The 24,604-nt window shown below is 42.0% G+C and overlaps 1 protein-coding gene across 16 annotated transcripts in view; it reads right to left on the minus strand.

Moving 5' to 3' along the window:
• The window catches only part of AKAP13 (A-kinase anchoring protein 13), a 323,045-nt gene that overhangs the window by 105,581 nt on the left and 192,860 nt on the right, over positions 1 to 24,604 (minus strand). The gene's annotated exons all lie outside the window — the stretch shown is intronic.

Here is a 24,604-nt window from a genome sequence, read left to right on the forward strand (position 1 = left end):
CTACCACCACATAAAGTATCTGTCATAGCAAGAGCAAAATCACTTGATGTTATATCATTTTAATAAATACTCGAGATCTAAAAGCTGCACAGTCACCTCCTGATAGCTGCCTCCAACCTGCTCCCCCTTTCAAAGGAGGCACAAGAAATCTGGCTGCTTGGGGTGCATTTACAGCAGGGAGTAGATTAATGAATCCAAGATGAGTAAGCAGCACTAATGAATAGGAAGTGTAAACAAACAATACTGTACCTTTAACAACACAACATCTACAGTCCTGTCCACCTTGGAAATGTCACACAGGCTGTACCGCCTCTTGTGTCGTTCATACATTTTGTCCAAAAAATGGAAAACAGAGGTAAAACGTGAGGAACAGAGCCCACCATTAACTCCAGGATAAACTCGGCAAGGCGTTCAGTCCAAATCTCTCACATATGTGCTCAGAGAAGTCCCTGCATCTCAGCGTTCTTTGAATCACATCAGCCTCTCCAATTCTCTTAACAGGAAAAAGAAAATCCCAGAGCTGTGACTGTTTGATAAAAGTCTTCTTAGAACACAGGGTCACTTAGGCAGATGACGTAAGAATTTATAGCGAACAAGACAGATATGTTTAGAGAGATTATTCTAAATATGAAAATTAAAAATAATATTAAGTGAAAAGGATGGCACCAGCATTCCTGCTACATTTGATAAAAAAAAAATTTCTAGCCAATGTTAATGGCAGACAAGCACCAAAATTAAATTCTGGAAAGAGAGCGAGAACAAAAGCCAGATGCATGCAACTGGAACTGTGTAACATACCAAGAGAAAGAAAAAAAAATACCTAGGCTAGACTCAAACACAATGTGTCTAATTCAAAGAAGAAAAGAGTCTGGCCCTCAAATCCAAAGAAAATACTGTTGCGGATAGATTTTTTCGTTCACTATTTAAAAGTGTAAAAGAAAAACAACAAAAAAGACACTTTCCTCGTTTCAAGAAAGTCCACTGTTAACCAGGCAAGAGGGAATGGTTTAAAATAAGTTTAAATTTCTAATGACAGCACAGGGTAAAAGAGGAAAACATAAATAAAATAAAGCCACTCCCTCCTGATTTCAGCTGGAACGTCACTGCTTGCCTTTTTAGTGCTGTTCCAGCGTTCTTTGAGTCTTGAAAATTTAATTGCAGTTGTGGGAAGATGATTCATCTTTTTTGAGAGAGGAAAAAGCAGGGGGACAACTGGGTTTTCTTTTTCACCCCATTTCGTTCACCTCAAGATGCAGCCTCTTCGTGGACTTGGTTAATTGAAAGAGATGAAGAAGAGTAAAAATGTGTATCTTAAAGAAAAGGATCAGGAGAAAAGACAGCCCTTCCCCCCACCCTGGCCTCAGGTGAATGAAAAGAGACAGTTTCAGGCTTACAGCTTCTCAAAAACAGGAATGGAAACTTGTGATTTAGTGTGTGGAAAAAAAGGAAACCAGCCATTTTCAGCGCTTGCTCTGTCTGCAGTACACAGCAGAAGAAGCAAAAGGCTTCAGCAGCTTGTTATAATATTTACAAGATAAAAAAATACAATTCTCTCTCATTTGTTTTAATCTGAAAAGCAGTGTTTTAAACAAAGTTTTTAAGTCTCTCTAATGCTGGTCTAGCCAGCGAGTCTCCCTTCCTCTCAAAAAGAAAAGGAGGACTTGTGGCACCTTAGAGACTAACAAATTTATCTGAGCATAAGCTTTCGTGAGCTACAGCTCACTTCATCGGATTCATTCCTCTCAATGGCTCATTCACATCAGCCGGGCCCTCATTTCACACTGCCACATGGTTTCCTGTTTTCAGACTGATTCAGCCCTCCCCCAGCCCCTTTCAGCTTCCACCCCACCCTGACCTCTCATGGGACGAAATGTTTCCATACTTCCCTGGCTTTAGACATTCTCTCACTCATTGCTGAAAAGGGAAGAGGAACAGAGAGAGAGAGACAGAAGAGGAAAGGAAAAAGGCTTTCTTCACTTTAAGTTGCAAAAATTCAGAGATTTTTACAGAGCAGAAGAACTCACTGCTGTTGCTAGAGAGGAAGATGGGAATTAAGGGAGCTTTTAAGTCTGCGTCACAAAAGGAAAAACAAGAACTTTATGTAATGGCAATATCAAATCAACCTTCCATTGCAGATATGGAAAGATGTTCTACTTGAGGCCCATGACACTGGCTAATCCCCCAGGACAGGGATTCACTCTATTAATACGCGTAGTTGAGGATTTTTGAGGCTGTTGATACAGTCCCAGAGGAAATGACTCAGTGGTCTAAGTCTCATTAGCTGTTCAAGGCTACTTGTAACTGCTAGCTCAAATTCTGGCAGGGACTACTCAACCCTGCATCCTTCCAAAATAGATGACAAGTGAGCTTCACCCACGTCAATGCATGAGGACCTTTCAGAAGCATCTTTAAAACCAGCGGTCCCATCTGAGCTGACATGCGAGAGCTCTTCTCACCCTTCTGCAACTGCAGGAGTCTGCGGCAGCTCAAGTTCCTCTCTTCTGAATGTTGTCAAGTCTGTCGGGGCATGTTGTTGGCTTCTGCCCCAGAGGATCTGCCTTTCACTGGAGGGCAAATTGATTCTCATAGGCAAAGAGTTTGTAAAACACTGAGATGAAATATGGTCCAAAAATGTAAATTATTATTTTGAGCTGCTTTGCAAATGCCACCCCAATTTGGCTATCCTGAAGCCATCAGATCAACCACCACAACCAGTACACTCACCATGCGAGCTGAGAAGAGTGGCAGTCTCATTCGACATGTCAGAGTGGCTCGGTAACAGCTACCACTAGGAAGATGAAAGTGTCTGATCTCCTCTGAAATCTCCAACCCCCATCTCTCATTTCAGCTTTCCACAGCCTGGAGCAGTTCCAATCTCTCCCTCACAACCTATAACATCACCGCCACAACTCACCCAACTGGACTAAGGAGGTTCCCATACCTGAATCTTTCATGTAGCACCATCCACTGGCTCATGAGATCAGTCCTGGAAATCTTTTCTCTCTGCTAGTGAACGCAGCTTCTGCTTTTGGTATTAGGACATACCCCGAATATGACAATACAGTAAACAGGGACTTTCAGGAGTCACCAGTTTCATCCAATGATGAATTCCCAGCAGTCATGCAATCATAGAGATAAGAAATCACAAATGTCTGTGACAGCTCTTCAGGCTCTTCCATATAAGGCAGGGATTTCCTCAAACTCAGATGTCCCCCAGACAGTTGCTTGTAAACAAAATCCCAAAGTTAATTCAGATAAGGAAAGCTGTGATGAGCAGTGTGAAGGGATGATGCTCTAATGCAATGGAGTGTTGCAACTGTAACTACAACTCATACATTTGGCTTTTTCTTCAGTTGTTTTCAAAGGAACTTAGTGATTTTTTTTTTTAAAACTGAATTTCCTGGTGACAGGTTCTTGAGACACTGAGACACGTAAGTCTTCTCTTCCTCTACTGAGCATGGCTGACCCATGCAGCAGCTGTACAAGCTCCTTCAGACTGCCTCAGATAATGCATCTCATCTTTGAGCTGCTGTGGGCATAAGAGTGGCTATACTGGATCAGATCAAAGGTCCATCCGGCCCAGTATCCTGTCTTCTGATGCCAGGTGCCCCAGAGGGAATGAACAGAACAGGCAATCACCAACTGATCCATCCCCTGCCACCCACTGCCAGCCTCTGGCAAACGGAGGCTGGGGACACCATCCCTGCGCATCCTGGCTAATAGCCATTGATGGACCTATCCTCCATGAATTTATCTAGTTCTTTTTTTGAACCCTGTTGGCACCCTCTTTTAATGATGAGAGAGAAGTTCAGTGATCATGGCTCACTTGGTCCTTGGCCTCCAAATGAGACAGCCGCACAGGCTAATCCGTGTTAATTATGGGTGGGTTCTGGGCAGAAATATGTGATAAGACAAACCTCTAAGGTGGCAACTCCACTTGTAGCATAGGCTAGAAGCAGCCACTTCACCCTTTCTAAAGGTTAGAAAGTGACAATGACCTCTAGCCGGGGACAAAAAATAGAGGCTATCCAGGCAGGTACTTTCTGCACCTGGAGGAAGAAGAGCAAAGAAAGGATCAATATCTATCTATTCATCTTGTTAGCTCTGTGAAGTGACTACCGGAACTCCATTCAGGATTAACATGCTTTGATCTCATAGGGTCTGGAACTCAGTGGCATGGTCACCAACGAATCCCTTAGAACTCCCCTCTCACACGCACAGTGAAGTGACCAATTCTTTTACAGATTTTTTTTTTTTTTAATTGAAGCTCCCTAAGTTACTCCTGGTGGTGGCTACAAACGCTCCTGCCCCTTCTCCAGGTTTTTTTTCTCCCAGGTTCTGTGGTCAACAAACTTCACGTTGTAAAACACACACAAAATTATCTGCCACGTGCACTCCCACGTGAGAGAGAGTCAGCCTCCTTCCATCTAAGGTGGGGCTTTTGCTGCATAGCCAGAGACTGGAAATCTCATTTCCCAGACATCCCAATCTCCTTACATACACATGCAGAGGGAAGATGCAGGAAACAGGCTTCTGCTGAGTCAAAGCAAAGCAATGGTATCCTGGTATCTTTTGTTTCTTTATTTTTAACACATGCAGGCAGTCCCTGGATACACACAGTCACATACATACACCCAGGCAATATACGTATAGTGTGTACATGCTGAGGAATACAACCACAAATGCATGGCACTATCAGTGAAAAAGACAGAGAGAAAACAAATGAGCTAGTAATTCTCTCTTTTTCTGCTCTCCTTTCATGAGAGTTACTCAAAATGGAGAACAGAAACAATCAGCAACTACATCCATTGGCAACAGATTCGACAGTTCTGGGCACTTTATGAAAAACATCTGGAAATGATGAAGAGTTTGAAACTAACCAATCATTTCATATCCAAACCAAAACCAGTGCTGCAGATTTCAAGTGAATAAAAAGTCTTGTTCAACTGCATCATATGAGCTCCTAACTCCTCCAGATAAAACCCCTCCCCCCGCTCCACCCCACGAGCTAACAGACCGCTTAATGACAAGGAAATCATGGTTAGCTGAAACAGACAGCATTATTGTTATCTGTTTCAAATTACATGATCCATATAGTTATGAAAGGCTGAAAATGATGCAATCTACAGAAACACTGCAGAATAGTAATATTTTAAACTGTGGCTCTGATATGAATTAATAGAGTAGAGCGCAAAAAAAAATCCTCTTCCTTTTAATCAAATCAAAACCCACTTCTGATCACTACATGCAGGAGTTGTTAAATGCATCAGAAAGAGAAAGGAGAACAAGGAAAGGGCTAGGTTTTAAACTGTGCTTTTAAAAAGATCTGACTTTCTGCAAAAAGTGTTAAGATTTCTGCCCAAATGAGATACAAAACACTATTTCCTAAAACCAAAGAAGAGGAAGGAAATCTCACCAGAACATTACAAATCTAATAAAGAATTTACATCCAAGTTTGGAAGAAGTGCACATTTAGCTTATTTGGAGAATGGCAGGTCAGCAATGGTGAGAGAAAAAACGTTAGATGACGGGGATCCTAGAGTGTATTTTCAAGAGGACTAGGCAGTTTCTCTACATCAAAGAGTCACATACAACTCAGTACTGAAAAGACAGGGATTTTTAAAAGTATATGTATTATGTCAGATTTTATATATTTTGCATTCTCACAACATGCTTCTAAAAACAAAGCAGAATTTGGAAACTGAACCCTCTGAGAGGGCAAATGAAGTCTGGAAAACATTTTGTTTGTAGTTATGCTTGTTCTTTTTCGATCCGATGAATGTTGCAGCTGAACATGAAAACAGAACCAGCCTGTGCGCCACCTGGTGGCTACAATTTATTTAATTATTTAAAATTAACAGATGTCCCTCCTAGAGCAAATGAAAGCTCTTGAGGTAAGTTTGCAACAAATAGAAAGTTAGCAACTTAGACAGTTATTACCTTGGATTCCCCTATTAGACATTGCATAGAAAATATATTGGACAACTGAAAGGACGGAGGCCTAAAGGAAAATGGTAGGGCACATGTTTAGCTGCTTGTAAGGAATAAGCTCTGCTCAACAATACAGAAGACACAAGAACACCAAAATCCTGCTTATATACCCTGGAGACAAATTCCTTCCTGGCCCCCCATATTTGCCCAAATTAATTATATTGAACTCACTGCTAGGCAAATTCAAATAAAAAGCCTGAACCTGCAACCGTTACTCATGTAACCCCCATTTAAATCACTGAAATATTCTTTCAATGGCTTTAGAATCAGGCCCGTCCCCTCACAATTAGACTATAACAAAACACAGTGGGATAACATTCCAGAACTGTACTTGTAAATACAAACAGACACAAGATTTACACCGTCATACAGCTTACACAAACTGTAAAATAAACAATTCTGAAACAGTAAAAAATAAGTGAGAGAGAATGAGGAAGTTCTTCTAAATACAGAAACATGGAGTGCGTATTTAAAAAATAAAAATAAAAGAGTCAACCTTACAGGCCGTTTAACTACTTTCCAACTTTCTCTTTCTTCATACCTCTGCAGTATAAATGTCGCCTGCCAAATTTGTAAATAACTGTGGCTTTTTTAAAAAAAAAAATAAATGCTGATACTTTTATTAGACTTCAGTGCATGTCTGAACATCTTTTTCAGAGGAAGTAAGCTGCACATTCTACAACTCCCAAAGAGATTAGCAACTTCTCATCTCATTTTACATCAGTTTGCAACGTACAGCTCTGCCCATACCAAAAACAAGCTGCAAATGAAGATGTCTGGCTGCCTCAAGTGCAGTGGGAACTCTGTCAACAACATGGATGATTCTTCCAAGCACGGTGGGAGTGTTAGGAGAAAGCGTCTCCCCACTGCCACGAATTCCGACCATTTCAAACTGTGCAGTGGGGCTAACTTTTTGAAAATGACAGCAGAAAACCTCCTATTTCATATCTCAGTTGGTGATCTTCTAAGCTTATTGCAAGCACCATAACTTTGAAACACAGGGTATTAAAAGTAACTCCTCATAGCAGTGTGTTCTGTTTGTTGTTTGAACTGTGTGAACTTAGAGCTCACAAAACTGAGGAAGTAAGAGAAGCAGCTAAAACCAGGAACACTGCCAACAGGCTCTGCAATTATCACCTGTAGCACTACACTAGTATTCCAGAATTGGGCTTCAGAACACAGCTCTGTCCATGCGCCTATCTCCTCAAGTACCCCTGCGATTTGAGTCCTTAAACACTCCAGGCAGGGCAGGAAGTTTTGTGATATGGACACTGTTGTCAACAGAACCTTAAGCCCATTTCGAACCAACATCTCTTGATATGAGATATTGCTGAATTAATCCTTTATAAAGCATCTGCTCCCCAGTCTTCCATCTATCACTGTAATTACTGTATGTCTTTCTTGATTATTACTAATAATTCTTCTACTGAAAAGTCATTTTTTGCTGGAACATGGGAACAAAGTCTGCAGCCAGAAGCAAGTGTTTCCTTTGAAATTTGTTTTAACAAAAACGCTGCTCACATGAGCTTGAAGGAAGTTTTACTTTGTTTATGATTTTAAGACGCTGGAAATTGGTGCACTAAGTTTAATGCGAACACACATGTTTAACAGACAAGTGGGAAATTCATCAAAAGAGACGTTTCTTACAGAAATCTTGACAGCTACCCTTGCTATCCACAAGGTCATTTCTTGCCCTACAAGCCCATGGAAGAGAGTATGGGGTATAAGGCATCCCTTTACTCCCCCACAGGAGGGGAGAAAGTCATTTGCAACTCTTCCTCCTGTGCAAGTGGATGAGCAGGGGTGAAAATGGGAAGGGTTTTGGCTCCACCCCAGAAACGTGCACAGATGAGCTGGTGTAGAGGGAGAAGTAGCTGGCTACTGATATAGACCGGCAGGCACTTTGATCCCCCCCTTGGAGCAAGAGGGAAGCCAGAGAGAGCAGTTAACTTAGGCCTGGACTACACTTAAAAGTTAGCTGACATAGCTACTGCAGTCACAGGTGTGAACAATTCACACCTGAGAGCCATAGCTATGCTGACCTAACCCCCAGTGTAGATGCGACTAGGTCAATGGAAGACTTCTTCTGATGACGTAGCTACAGCCGCTTGGGGAGGTAGAATTCTTTCAACGAGGAGAAACCCCTTTCCATCACTTTAGGAAGCATTTGCACTACAGCGGCACAGCTGCAGTGGGCTGCTGTAGCACCGGCAGTGTAGAAATGGCCCCAGACTCACAGTTCCCTCTTTGGTCTACTCCTTATTAACAGGTGTAGGAGGTGCAATGGCTAACTCCTACTTCTGAAATATTCTGTATAATAAAGCCCCTGCGATATATGATGTACTGCTCTTGAGGAGTGCTGATTAACAGAGTGAGAGGTAATCTTTTCTAACACCTGCTGCAGTCAAATGAACATTTACACTAGACATTGTGAAATAATCTGAAAATAATGAAAACTGGCTGCTTATGGTCTCAGTCCTGCAAGGGGCTCAGTGCCCCTCCACTCCTACTGACGTTAATACCTCCCCTCCTTATCCTCATCAACTTCAGCATCTCAACTGACATCCTCCTGCAGGGGGATTTACACACTGGTCACCGAGGGCACGTCTACATTGCCCCAGACTTCGGACTAAGGGGACGTGAAGAGCAGTGCACACCAAAAGCGTGGTGCTATAAGTCCTCTATGTGGATGCTGTGGGCGCAAAGGTACAGTTCCTGAGTGCTATCATATCCCCTTAGTCCAAACTGTGGAGCAGTGTAGGCTTGCCCTTAGAAATGTTTAGAGACACAGACATTAGCTGAGTTTATATACACAGGAGAAACGCTGGAATTATTTAGTTTGCAAGGAGAAGAGTATGTCAGGACTTGACTGAGGCATAGACAGCAATGTGTATTTCACTCACAAGTGATCAGATGCTTCTTTCTGCCCTGTCATACGGTAATACGAAGACTAGGGGAGACTATAAAACCTGAAGGCATCAAATGGAAAACAAATAAAAAGGAAAGGATTATTTATGGAACACAAAATTGACCTACGGGATCGGCTCCTACAAGAAATCACATGGATACAGAACAGAGCATTTTACAGAATTTTAAAGACAACTATATACTATTAGAAGTGTTAACCATATTGACAACTATGCAAACTAAGAGAAATCAAGCCTCATACTCCAGAACAGAAGATAGTGATGTGTGGGGTTAGGAAGGAATGCTTCCACGCCTTATGAAAAGATACTGAAAAAATCAGATTGTTTACCTCAGAAAGGAGATGAATAAAAGGGGACATAAAAGTACATAGAATAATGAATAGTATAGAGGAGGTAGACTGCAAGCTTCTGCTCTCCTTGTCTCATAACACAAGAACAAGGGGACATCCAGTGAAATTAAAAGGTGGCAAATACAATACAGATAAAAGGAAATAGTTTTTACACAATGTGCAACTAGACTGTGGAACTCATAGCCACAGGATGACATTAAGGCCATAAATTTAGTAAGATACAAAAAGAGATTGGACATTTATCTGAATAACTAAAATACCCAGAGTTGTAACAGTTAATGCTAATAAGTTCTGAAAGAGATATTCCACACAATGCTTTAGGGTTTAAATTTAGGATTTGGGTCTGATGTAGGGGTCAGATTATCTCTCATCTGCCTACTCCGAAGCATCTGCTGCTTGCTACTCTCGGAGTCAGGATACTGGATCAGATGGACCATGGGTCTGATCCATTATAGCAACTCCTGTGTTCCTACAGTCATACACAATTGTCTTAGAGGACTTAGGGCAGGTGTATTCTTCCCCCAGGAAATATTACATATTTAGTTATCTAATAAGGGAGACAGAATAGCAGATTAGATAGACCAACTGGCTGACAAGGTCCAACAAAACCCACACACAAAATCAATGAGGAAAACTAATAGACAACATAAAATGGCGCAGTTTAGATTGCAAAAGTATTTATATTCTACTTTTCTTCTAAGCTTTTAGTTTAAACTGCTTTTGTCAAACTGAACAACACAGAAAGATAACTCAAATGCACAGCTCAGGCCAGAAAATGATTCAGCTTCCTATGGCACTTTTCTTTTAAGTCTGTAGGATTCACACACTTTGGACTAGACTGGGGAGCACACACAATCCAGCCTATAGTCCCTGCTGGGCATTTTGTCAAAAGGGTGGGGAAAAAAATCTGCTCTTTCATCAAGCAGCTTGGAAGACTGGAAGGAGAAGCGGTGGGAAAGTAGAAGACTGGTGTACAAAAGCATCCACCATCAGACTGCATTTCCAGGTCAATTTTTTGCTTGGCTGCTACTGAAGAAGGCAGGGAAGAGAAGACACTGCATTACTTGTTTTGTCCTTCCAAAAAACATTTGGCGGGGGTGGCGTGTGGGGGTGGGGGGAGGAATGGAGATGGGTAGTGCATCACAGACTCCAATGGTAATTGGAATAGTCGGTGATTGCAGCAATTTAAGACATGCCCCCCCTCCTAAGCAGACGGTGAACAATATCTATGATTCCAATTAGATCTTTTACCTATACTCATATAAAACTGATATTTTCATGACTTCTTTAGGATAAAATGACTTGCAACAAAACACAGCAGGAAACAAAGACAAATAAAGCCCAACTTTACGAGGAGTGCATTGGCCACAACTCCTTCGGTCTGCAAGTTCTGTTTTGTAACCAAATTTTAAATACCAACTCGTTTATTCATCTATACGTTTATGTTACCCGGAAAGTCCTCTATCAGAGTATTTTTGCTCACTATTATTTACAATGGATGAGCCCAGTAAGGAATTGATAGACATTTGGATCCTGCAATGAAGGGGCACTTTAGAAATCCATACACTTCATGTACCTTTGTGCCCTATAGATTTCAATAGGGGACTGGAGGGAGGGAATGGGTAGGGTCCCCAAGGAATACAAAACTAAGCTCCAATTTACAGACATATTCAAAACATGATCACATACTTCTATGCTGTAGCAGAACATGCCTAAGATGCCTCTTCTTCACAGCTTTATATAATACTACAAGAGGCACTGGAGGGGATAAAAAGCATCTCTTACTTAACAGCGAGATATCACAGCCTAAGCCTTATTGTTGACATTTTTACAGAAAATAAAAACAATATTTATTTGTATAATTATGGAATGCCACATTCTACAGCTATTCAGTAAGAATTTTGGCTCATAATAAGGTACATGAAGGTTGTCATTCCTTCCAGTTTATCACAGAACCCCACTGGAATAAATCTGTTCCTGCTGGCAGAGCATCTCAGTGGAATAGAAAAGGAGTACTTGTGGCACCTTAGAGACTAACCAATTTATTTGAGCATGAGCTGTAGCTCACGAAAGCTCATGCTCAAATAAATTGGTTAGTCTCTAAGGTGCCACAAGTCCTCCTTTTCTTTTTGCGAATACAGACTAACACGGCTGTTACTCTGAAACCTGTCAGTGGAATAGTGCTCTCTTTGCTTCTAATAATGTCAGTGCTACCTTGGAACGAGCTTAGAAGCTGTGTGAAGCTCAGGCCACTGGGTATGTTTTGGAGAGGCTTTGTCTATTCCACTTTCATGACCACATACCTCCCCGTCACAGTTACTTATCCTTGTTGAAACCACAGCCCCTCAAGGCATTAGAAGTGTATACTTGCTGGTACTGCAGTAAACCCCACCTACTGGGCACAGGATGCACTGGAGAGGGGCGGGGGGGGGGGAATGCCACACAGAAGCATTCAAGATGCTTGGGAGTTTTGGAAGTTCCCTGGAGTACTGGAGAGACTAAACTGGGATCTTCCTTCCTCAGTTAAAACTCCTGATGTCACAGGTAACTCAGCAGTTTGTTCTTGAATAAAAAAGAAGATCTCCAGTCTCTTGCTAACAGTTCCAAGGAAGGAGATGAAAAACATTAATTAATTAAATAAATATAGATTACATTACATTAAATGAGGGGTGAAGGGAATATTTTCTAGCATTCTCAGGGGCCTAACAGCAGAAATGTTTACTAGACTCAGAAGCATGAAAACCTTCAGATAATCAGCAAAGTAGGTCCCAGTGAAATCAATTAAAAGCAAAACAAAAGGATTTGGAGAATGCAAGAATTACAAGAAATTCCTTCCCATTACGGAATGGTTAATTAATCTATCTACAAAGCCCTTCCACCCAACGCTGGAACTGCAGTTGACTCAGCTAGCCTTTTTGGCTATTACACAGCATTAGTGTCTCAAGTTTTTGAAGTTAGCAGTTAGAAAAAAAAAAAGACTACTTCAAAACATGCAAAAACTAATGAATCCCATATGTGGGATGCTGTCATTATTCCATGTTTATAGGAGGATCGGATTTTGTTAAATGGGTTTATTTAATACAGACGGTAAAGGGGGTGGGGTGAGGGGGAGACTCAGCAAAAAATCCAAAAGCTATTGAAAGAAAAACATTTTCTTTCTTAACCAAAGCAGTCAGTAATAGGGGAGCAGACAGAATTTAAGCTAAAGTTAGAAATGTTTAAAGAAATACAATATATTTTGGTGTACTTCTGTTTGCAGCTTTTCTGACAGCCTGTGAAGTTTTGGCCAACAGCAAAACCTTTTTTAGAGGATTAAAAATAAATATTAGGATCCTCCTCCTCCGTCCCCTTCCCTCAGCTTATTGGGGCTGGAACAACTTAAATGCCTTATGGGAACATCTGCCGGGATAGTCAAACAATTATGGCTTTTTCAACAGCTGTTGCCATTTCATGCTCTCTTGACTAGGTCAGCTTCAGAGAAATATGGAAAGAAATATTAGTCAAGTCCTTCTACCAACGCTCACCCCTACTCCAGCACTATAGACAGTCCCCTTGGGGGGCCTGGTAAAGAGGCAGACAGAAGCCATGCTCCTTGCATTAAAGCTAAAAGGGTGATGGCCAGACTATGCTTAAACTGAGAAACTCCTTTTCCTTTTTCAATTCTTAATCATTGGCATTAGATATGAAACCAAGAAAATGCAATGCCCAGAGGGATGCCTACACTGCACTGTTCATGCACTTTAATCCTGACTTGTAGCACACCTTGTTATTCTAGTCCTGGGTCCACACACAGCATTGCTAATGTACCAAAATTCTGACCTGCAGCATCCTGTGATATTCCACACCTGGCCTCCTTACCCCATGTCCGCCTTACAGCTCTGCCAATAACCTCGGTCTCAGCCTACCACCCCCCTTGCTGTTTCAGCACTGCGACCCCAGACGTCTGCCAATGTATTCTCCATAAAAGGTACACAGAATATATTTAAAAAGCAGACCTGCCAAAGGTAGCTAACCCATCAGACAGCGTTTCTTACTAGTTGGGGAACAGTTATTACTCATCACAATACATATATGCATTTCATTTTTGTGCTTTTCTCAAAAACAAATTTCAGTTAGAAAGCATTTTAAATTAAACCAAAAACGCTAGTTTTCACTGAGAAACATCTTAGCTACTGGGTGGAACAAAGTTGGTCTGTTAGCTTTATTCTCCTAACAGAGAAGGAGCCAGAATGAGTTGGGAAAGCTCTTGCGTTGTAGTATCAGTAAGAACTTTACGAAGACCTTTTCATTATATTCTTACGTAGACAGGGAGAAAAGACAATGCTCAGAGAACATACAATGTTCAGAGAATTTTCCTTCTACTCCTCTGGCCTAAATGCAGTTGCCTGCTTTTTCCTTTAAAACTCCTTTGTTTTTATGCTATAATGTGTTACTACAATCTGGCTGGATAGCTGTTTATTTGCAGCAACACTTTCCAAAAAGAATGGTAACAATAAGAAAAGCTAATGCAAACAGAGCTCACTTATCTGAAATAGGCAGAGCCCAGCTCTCGAATGGAAGATAGGTTTATGAATCCAAGGAGCCATACAGTGAAGAGGCAACACTGGTACCTGGAGCACAATAAAGACTATAATACTATGAAGGAGAGGTCAGCCTAGAAAATCCCAAAGGCAAAGTCCAAATTAGAAGCAAGCTAGATGCACTGAGAAGGGCTGGGGTGAGGAGCTAGGCAGAGCATTCTCTAAGTGTTGGGTTCCCCACTAATGGGACAGTTATTTAATCAATCTATTTATTCAGATTTATAGCAAAAAAGAGAGCAAGAGAAAAAGTGCCTACTGTGGGATTCAGATGCCTCTGACAATTTTAAAAATATAACACAAAACCCAGCAGCCTCCCCAAAGGATAAGAATTTACCAAAACTGACAAGCTAGCCAACCAACACACCAACAATATCCCGCCACAACTGCAAAGCCCTGTCCTCACTATTCCCTTCCTCCCCAAAACCTTGGGTAGAGAAACGTGACATGCAGAGGAATCTTAAGCCTATTTCAGACTGAGGGAACAGCAGGGAGTAAAGAAGTTAAATACAGAGTTAAGGTGCCATTCCTACCAAGAGAGCTCCAGCTTGAGCATCTCTGCTGACCGCAGCAGCAGTCTGGCATAGGAAGAGAGGAAAACAAATCCCAGGCTCCTTTCATCTACACCCTCTTAAACCACTCCCACAAACCAACAGGTAGTCAGTGCAGATACAGAGCACAGGTGGTGGTGTGTTACTGCCAAGATGTACCACTTTATAAGCAGGCTGCAGCATTCTGCACCCGTTTACCTTTCAGGGCTCCAGTTTCGGAACTACATAATTTTTCCCCTGTTCTGTCTCCCTCTATCTACTACTACAATGATTGAGGGACCCAGACCTTGCAACCATTATCTCCATCTCAGCATCCACATTTCCAGTGTGTTGTATCGTTATTCAACCATCTCAGCCACCCTAAGGTAGCAGTGCAGTGCTCCAGATGAGAGTCCAAATAGAGACTCCAGGGCAAGCTGTAAGCACAGGGTGTCTCTTACCAAAAAAGTCTACTGCCTCCCTCTGCCTCCAGTCCTCCAAAAAATAACCTGCCCCATAAAACCCAACTCCACTCAACCTCTGGGGTCTCCCACTCCACAAGGGACTCACTCCTTTCTGGGCATCCCCAAAGAGACAGCACTCTCAGAGGCACCAACCCAACTCAAGCCAATCCCCTCTTACTGAGGATGGAAAGTTGGTCTGATCCCCAACTAAGAGTCCTGCCAAATAAAGAGAAGTACAATATTTGTTCCACCTTGATCCCAGGGGACCTAATATTAACAACCCTTCCCATTAAAAGGCATCTTTTGCTACTCCAATTCCCCTGTGGCAACCATAACCTTCCCCTTTGCCAAATATCAGAGAATGCTCAAGCACAAGTGTGAGGCAAACAGCTTTGTCCTCCTCCTTCTGGGCATGCAGGTGTTCACCTTGCAATCACAGGGAAAGAAATGCGAGGTCAAAAAGAAAAAAGAAAAGGAGAGAAGATGGGAAAGGACTCAGAAATACTTGTCAGCGATGACAACAGAACCCAGCTGTCCACATCCATCAATGTTTCTGTGCTTGATAAGCAACACTGAGAACTGTGCTGCAGCATTTAGAAGAGATTTCTAAGCTCCTGGGTGCCAGATCTCAGACTGAAAATTGAAACAGGAGTTTTATCACCCACCTTTCTACAATTGTATTATATGCCAATCTGAAATAGCAATATCCTTCCTAACGGCTTTTAGGTATTCTCTTTAATGCGTCCAGCTGTGTACGGCGGCTGAGCTAAAGTTGAATGTGAAATAAATTAGAATTTGGGCTCTTGGTCTAATTTATGGAGGCAAGTACAGTCTCAGACAGAAGAAAAACAAGTCACCGTGCTTGATGTTGAGCAGGCTCAATACCAGGTCTTAGAGCTAATGAGTTAGAAAAGGCAGAGCTTCGCTTTCTTGCCTCTTATCTCACCAACAAGGATAACCAGTATATGAAAGGGGAATACACAATATTGTGTATATAGTGAAATGCTGATGGGGACACAAACAGATCATTGTCACAACACTGGTAAAAGAAACTCTATTATTCTACTACCAGAAAGACACATAGAAGGGCACTCTCTGCATGAAAGGGAAGCACATGGCACTTAAAGAAACTAACAAGCATGTACAAAACGCACACAGGCACCTTCCTGCATCCCGGTATTAAAGGGATCAGGAAGACTTCCAAGAGAAAGCCTTTTCTTAAGGTGATTTTAGCTAAACCATGACCATTTGCTTTAGGCTTAATTTTGCAATTACTGCAAGAACTTTCCCAGAGAGTTGTTCCTATTAAAAAAAAAAAAAAACCCCACAGAGCAAGCAAAACAAAACAAAAAGCCCTCCCAAGAACCTTCGTCTCCCGCCCAAAAAAGTAAAGCTGTTTCTACATCTATTCTATATACAGTAAATTGTTTGGGACAAGAACTGCCATCACTTTTGTTTTATACAGCACTGAGCATGCTTAAATGATAAACAGGAAGAGGAGGGAAGAGCTAAATTCACTGGTGATTCAAAGGAGATGTTTCTGAGCCCATTTAGAACTTGAAATCCCATTATAGTGCCAATTTTGTTTTTCATTAAATACACGTACATACAAATCAGATTAAAAAACCCCAAGCAAGCTGAGAGGAGAGGGAAATAAGACGACAAGAACTGCAAGCAGGCTGGTTGCAATGCAACCTCACCTCTCTCGCTCTCCCACTGCTGCTACGATGTACTTCACCAAACAACTGCAAAAGCTGAGTCACATTTCTGGTTTTACAGGCCCCACGGTGGGTTTACTGCAAAACAGCAGGCCAAACATAGACCACAAGAACATCAACAAACTGTTGAAGGGAATGACCTAAGTGGTGGTAAAAAAGAACATTGTTCTGGTGTCCCACTCACACTTCTGGGTTCTCCTTCAATAGGAAAGTCAGTATCATACAAGCATTTTAGAAGCATCTGCATCTGAAGACGTGATCTGGCTTTTGGTACCAATGAGGGTGAATACAGAAATTCTACACGAAGCTCAGAAGTCCCAATGGTGAGTTACTTCATGGCAAGCCAGGTTATGCACCAGCCTGTCATGTAGTAATGTTTCACATGGACTCTGCTACAATGCAGTGAGAGTCCCCGACTGCAGTTGGGTGCACTACACTTTCCAGTACACTAAGCTACACCCAAGGCTTTCACTGTGCTGTAGCCATGTCCACATGGGACATTAATGCATGGCAAGTGCTGTAGATTCATACCCTGGCTTGCCACACAGTAATTCGCCATGCAGACATGACCTTAACTTGGAATAGGGTGACCAGATAGAAAGTGTGAAAAATTGGGACAGGGGGTTGAGCGTAATAGGCACCTACATAAGAAAAAGCCCCAAATATTGGGACTATCCCTATAAAATTGGGACATCTGGTCATCCTAACTTGGAAGTGTTTTGGAGAATTCAGTGCCCATGAAAGTGAGGGGCTTCTGGTGCTGGCTGTAGTCAGGCATAACAAGGGCAGACACTGCTGAGGGTTTCCCATCCCTGTAATGTAAATGCACTTCAAATCCTGATCTGCAGCACCTTCTGCTATCCCAGACCAGGGCCCTCCCATAACTTGGCTGAAGCTCTTTAAATTCCAAGCACTTAGACACCACGCTGTGACCGATATTGCAACCCCGTGCAATATTTTGGGGATCACTCTATTAAATTTATGAATGGTTAGTGTATGATTATGTTCTACTCCATGGGGAAAGGTTACCACTGCTCCTCCAGGAAGTAAAAACAGTGGGGGATAATTAAGGTGAGACACAGGCTAAACACCTCTAGAGAGGTACCAGGACCTGGAGAGGTTTGCATATACTGGTTCAAATATTTTTTTTCCCAGAGACTCAAACACAGAAAGAGTTTTTGAGTTTGAACTGACAAAGGCCTTATTTCTGGATCCAGCAAATGAATAGGACCTTATATTCAAAGCGGCGGTGGTAAGGGGTAACCCTTGCAGAAGGGTTGGAAACACTTAGGCCGACTAGGAGCCCCTAAGACAAATGGTTGACCTCTGGCAAAATTTTAGCACGTGTATAGGAACTTTTATTTCTTTTATATGCTGTCTCTAATGCTTTTCTCCTAAGAATAAATGTATTTTGCTCTGTGAGGGCTGGTTGGTAATTGGTGTACCCTGTTGTAGCCACCGGAGGAAGGTTAACCACAGCTGCTGGACCCTTTTGGACCTACTGGGGAACTCACAGTGAGGTGCAGAGGGGCTGCAAGCCTAAACCCCCAGTCTGGAGGGAGACAGATACATGTCTCTGCCAAAGAGAGGTTACACCTGACAGCCTGAAACCTTAAGTGGGTGCTCTCAAGGATTCGGGATGTGGGGGGGAGGGGGGAGAGGAAAGTGTCAAAGGTTCAGTTAACCCTGACACTAGCATCTAAAACAGGCCTAAAATAAACAGATTTTTAATCCTGCACTGCAACTCCAACCCCTCACCCCCATCTGTGCAATTCCAGTCTGGGGGCCATCTCAAGCTGTCACCACCGACTATACCAAATGTTGTGGTTGCAGAGACAAGGCGGAAGCCACCGCGAATCAAGACACTGGTGATTTAAGCTATATCTGAATCCAGGTCTACACAAGTGAGGACAGAACAGTGCACTGCATTAATCCTCTGTGGGCAGAGAAGGAGAGGAATGGTAACATCTGGGCTGCCACTTGACTGGGTATTCTGAAATTCCTGTCATCCTAGAAACATTTTGAAAAATCAAAAAACATTCTGTGAGGTTTCTGGCCTGTACTGACAATTGATTGTCAGCTCAGGTCACACAAATCAATACGAGGCATCAAGCAGCAATAGGGCATAGGCCTTAGAAGAATAGGACTTAGTATTTTCACCTTTGCATAAAAAAAATTGCAAAAATAAGCATTACAGTCTACAAAAGAAGGGGGAGGTACGGGAGAAGGGGAGAGGTTGGAGAGAGAGAACAAAAACTAAACAGATTCTGTGAAGAAACTGTGAGGCTAAGTTCAGTTTTCAATTCCATAATTCCAGAGAAAGTGTTTTAATGGCACTGGGTAAAATGCCAAATAGATTTTCATAGCAATTCACACGGCATGAATGGAAACACTTAACAGAAGAACTGTTCTTTCTAATCTGCACTCTAGCTTTAAATAAAATGCTCTCTCTCTCTTCCCCTCCCTCTTTCTTTCTCGCTCTCATTTCTTTTATATTTTCTTCTGATTCACAACCCTTTTCAACCGCTCTGTCTCGAAGTGCCATTCCTGGATATTACCACCAGCTTCTAACTCTCCATCTACTGCCAGGACACTGGTTCCAGCTCATCTCTTGAATAATCACTCACATCCATATCTGGGTTCTCCAGAATGCCATCACTGTGTCTGATCTTCTAACACAGAAGTGACATTTATTATCACCTGCTGCATAACACATGCCAGAGAATCTCATCCAGAAATTTCTACATCAAATCCATAACTTTTATTTGCACTACAGCATATCTTTTAGAAAGACATCCAGTCTTCATTTAAAGACTTCAAGTGATGGAGAATCTACCACATTTCTAGGGTAAGTTGTTTAAATGGTTAACTACACTTAAAATGTGTACCTTTTTTCTAGTCTGAATTTAATTTCAGCTTCAGCCACTGAATCTCATTATGCCTTTTTCTGCTAGATTAAAAAGACGTCTACTACCAGAAATCTCTTCCCCATACATGTACTTTTCCATCATGATCAAGGCACCTGTTAATCCTCTCTTGGATAAACTGAATACAGTGAACTTCTTAAGCCTCTCAATATCAAGCATGTTTTCCAGATCACAAATCATTCTTGTAGCTCTTTTCTGAGCTCGTTCCAATTTTTAACAATGTTCCAACAGCCAGCCTGATTACGCTTATTAAAAAATGAAGCTCATGCATATTAAAAACTCTGGATTCACAGACAAAATCATCATTGGCGTTATTAGGTTACTAGCTTCAGTACGCACTCAGTACAAAGTAAACCTTGTGCCAAGCAAAAATAATAGATAGGAAAACAAACATACTGCAGATGCTAGAACAACCAACATCCAGCTAGCATTTGTCCTCCTGTTGTCACAAAATTCCAGAAGAAGGGATGAATTCCTTCCCCAATGCCAAATCTAGTAGTCAGTTAAACTCTGTAGCCCACTCTTGCTCTTCTGCATCATTCCACAAACAAGAAAATTCACTGTACTGCAAAAGGGTTTTAAACTCTGTATGTACCACTACCATTTCCCACCCTCTTCCCCTTCTTCTCACTATCTCCCTCCACCAGACTCATGGGGGTCTTCAAAACCAGGGATAGGAACCAAAAGGATAATCCATAAGTACACCCACACAATATCAGTCTACAGATGAAACAGCAGGAACTTCTCCATGCAAATTACTCTCCAGCAACATATGTGAATAATATACCACCACAAGGTTAGAGATTTAAGATACTGGATCTTCACGGAAAGTCTATAAAATATAGGATTGGTCAAAATGTGCTGAAATATTTTTCAAAACATTTCTGAAAGATGTTGAACAGGTCTACTAATTTGGTTTTAATCTTTGCTTCCAGCAAGAAAAATTCTTCACACTATCCACAGAAAGTGTGCCCAACCAGACATCAGAGGAACTAACAGGCAACTATGTAAGACTGGTCTGTGTAACACTTCAAGGATTTAGAAGTGACTTTCTCCATGTCACCTGAAATTAAATACTTCATTTCCAAAAGCAGCAACACCAATCATAGCACAGGATATGGAATGTGTTGCTGCTATAAAATATGTGCTCCTACACAACAGAGCAACAACATTCTTCTTCTGATGGGGTCCTGGGAACCACTTGCGATGAATACTTGTGAGAGAGAATTAGCATACTGGATGAGCGTCAACAAGTCTGTAAACATCTTCCCAGGATGGAGAGAGAGCTAAAGACCATTTCAATTTTGTCATATTTTACGATGAAGGGGGGAAAAAAACCCCAAAATCAAAAGGCACACGTATGGCAATTAAAATTAAAAACCTACCACTAGTGTAGAATTCTTGGCTATAAATTTTCTTTCTAAACCATTCTAATAACCAATTAGCCATAGCCCATATATCTAGCACTAAGTCCTTGCTTATCCAGGTTACAGGGTGCTGATTTCAAATGCCAAAGTACCAGAACGGAAACAAATGTAAAAAGTAAACATTCTATAATGTGACTTCCAAAAATACCCACTTCTCATAATATATAAGTTTCCGCTGAAAATCAGCATTTGGTCTTTGAGGTTGGTATCAGCTTTTCTCTATATTTAGAGTAGGAGTTAACTATGTAGTAATTGTGTTTGCTATAACACGACAAAATTGAAAGTGTTAAAGTAGAAGTGAAAGAGTCCAAATGCCTGGGTTCTCCTAATCATTTAAAGTACAATTTAGTATTTCTTCAAGAAACAATGTTAATGCCAGCTCTTACATGCATTGTGATGGATACCTTTGATTACACAGCTGTGTTAATATAGGAAACAATTTAAAAAAAATCAATATCCAGCAATAAATTAACCACATAAAGAGAAAGTAATACATTATTTACCAGTGGTGAGATATTTGAGAGAGATTCCCAGATTGGAAGCCCTTTGTGGTTGAGAATCAGTCATCATATATGTTTGGAAAAGCTCCTAGCAAAATGGAGCCCTGATACTGATTGGAGTGTCAGGGTGCTACTGTATTATACATTTTAACAAGAGCTAATCTCTTCTACTTAATGTCCAACAAAAGTATTACAGTAAGATTCAATACTACATACATATTCCATCTCAACTCTTACACCACAGCCTTAGAGGTTTTGTTCAGCAGAATGGCATCTGCGGAATGCAATGGGAACTCCACGTATCTCATGAAGCTTCAACACTCAAGGTGAAAAAGCTAACCGATAAATACCCTTTGTGACCGGTATTTGCAGGAAATCTGGACCGAAGGGGTAATAATGAGGAGCATGGCTCCCACACACGAGCTAACATGGTCTTGTCTCTGGGACTGCTGAGAATCTTCTGGCAGTGGAACCAAAGCTGTTCTGGCCCCTTTCACCCAGTGCAGCAAAAAGATCCTGGGGAGGGCGTGCATCTACCCAGCATGATGCAGAACTCAGCTTTGTAAGGGAATCTTAGAGGTCAACCTGCAGGAGTTGGGGGCATGAAGATGACAGAAAATCAGAACCCCATGCAACAGCCTTTGCAATCTGCAGACCCCAGCTCTGTGGTGGCTTCTTCCATGTCATCAAAGAATGCTACTCTGCAGAGGCAGGTGCAGACAAATCCATCCATTACTACATGGATCTGCCATCTCAAGCCACCAGCAGGTACAACAACAGTCTTAGTGGCTTCTACTCTGTGACCTGGGCTATGGGGGATGAGCATTCATCCACTTCATAGTCCTGCAGAATTGTCCAGTACTGAGCCTGTGAATATGGTGTTGGCACTGGATCTGGGATTTTGCCCCTTACTTTATGGTACTGCTCCTCTTACTGATTTGCAGGAATCCTGAGATCTGAACTTGGACATTATTATATTCATCTGAGGATTACTGGGATGTAGGCATGAAGGAAATCTCAACTATGACATCATAGACGAATCGTGGGAAGGGTGGGGGGCGGGGAAAGGAGTATTGTGAAAGCCTTCCTGCCGCCAACTTATTTAAAAAAAAAAAAAAAAAAAAAAGAGTTCTGCTAATATTTGTTCAGGATAGTCTCAGGCTAGTCACTATTTTAGTTTCCTTATTTTATAGTTATTCTAACTCTAGAAAGCACACACTGTGGAATATGCTGCTTTGGTAATCCAAAAGCAAATATCTGAGCTGAGGGGATAGTATGATGGGATTACCTACAAAGGCATGCGGCCCGCTGGTGACTGTCAGTAGCAAAACTCCCCAACTGATGGAGATGGGGCAGTAGATGGGGAAGGCTCTGAGTTACTACAGAGAATTCTTTCCCAGGTATCTGTCTCGGGGTCCTGCCCACACGCTCAGGGTCTAAGTGATTGCCAGATCTGGGGTTCGGAAGGAATTTTCCACTGGGTCCGAGTGACAGAGACCCTGTGGGGTGTTGCCTTTCTCTGCAGTACAGGGCACTGGTCACTTGCAGGTTTAAACTAGTAAATGGTAGATTCTCTGCAACTTGAAATCTTTAAACCATGATTTGAGGACTTCAGTAACTCAGCCCAGAGGTTAGGGTCTATTTCCGGAGTGGGTGAGGTTCTGTAGCCTGCTATGTGCAGGTCAGACTAGATGATCACAATGGTCCCTTCTGACCTTAAAGTCTATGAGTCTATTTGGAGATGCACAGACTTTTCACTGGAGGGGGAGAACGGGGGACAGGGATAACTGCATATCCTCAGGCAGTGTTAACAGTGAAAATCACCTTTGTGTAGTTCAGCAGAGCGGGGGAAACTGAAATCAGAACATATTTACCATTTAAAGCAACAAACATAAAAGGGAATGTTATTCAATAAGACACTGAGATTAAAAGTAAGAAGGAAAAAAAAAAAGTTTGACCATCTGACATAATTTCCCCTCAGACCACAGGAGCCTGTGCTCTGTGAATGACCCAGCTAGAGACAGGATACTAGTGGGTGTGAGAAAGGTCTGTGCCGATGACCGGACTAAAGTTCTGCCCCACTGTGTCACCCTTACTAGGGTAAGTACAACACGTGGTAATGGAAACACTGATAAAACATCCCATTTTTGGCTCATTTCTCCCACTCCATTCCTCTCCTTGTCAGCTCTGGAAGGGTGGGTGGAGGAGATTGATCCTCACTGCATCACTCACAGAAAAGCAATATGGTCTTCAAGAACTGCAAGTTATTTCAACAGGATCCTCTCTCCTGCATGGCTTCCTTCCATGTTCACTACCATGTTCCTTCAATAGTTACAAATGCAGTAAAACATTTTAAAAAGGCAAACGGCACAAAGAATTTAATAGCCAGAGAATATAGGGCTACCTACAGTTAAGTTTCTCAGTTGCTTATAACTGCCAAACTTCGGACATTCAATTGAAGTTTTCCACACTACGCAAGGTCGAATAGCAAATATACCATGCGGTCATGCAATTAAAGATTAACAAGAAGGCCAAATTCGGATTGTACAGACAACCCTTAATTTTGGCATTTCCTAACTTTTATGTCCCTGACCTTGCAACCTTAACATTCTTTTAATGTCTCTTTTGGTTTGTTTGTTAAAAGTAATTTCTTAATTACAAAAATATAAAACAGAAATTTTATCACATGGAAGCATATTGATGCCCTGCCTCAAATGATCAACAGACATTTGAACCTTTACATCCACAGGCCCAGACCTCTATCACTTGAGCTGACAGAGTAACGGATATCCAACCCCCCCCACAATGCAGCTCCTGCATCCCTCCCTTTTCTGCTCCTATCCACACTCTTCCTAGCCCTCAGCTCCTGCCCCACAACAGCTCCCCCTACCCCAGCTCCTGCTCCTCTCCCCCTCTCATGTCCTCCCCCCCTCCCCCCGGCTCCTGACCCTCTTTGCTCCCAACTCCTGTCTCCCATCCTCCATGATTCCTTCAAGGAGGTATGGACCCTTCTGCCTCCCAATTCCTCACTCCTCTGTATTCTGAAAACAAAAGACAGTGTTCTAGCACTCGGTTCCAGTGCTGGGTGCCACACTAGCCCCTGGCTGCCAGAAGGTGCAGGCATAGGGATAGTTTACTCAGCCCTGGCCATCTGGGTTGAAGCATGCTCAGTACAGTCAGAATCTTTGGAGAA

This window comes from Chelonia mydas, chromosome 10 (genome assembly GCF_015237465.2).
Source record: "Chelonia mydas isolate rCheMyd1 chromosome 10, rCheMyd1.pri.v2, whole genome shotgun sequence".
Taxonomy (NCBI): domain Eukaryota; kingdom Metazoa; phylum Chordata; order Testudines; family Cheloniidae; genus Chelonia; species Chelonia mydas.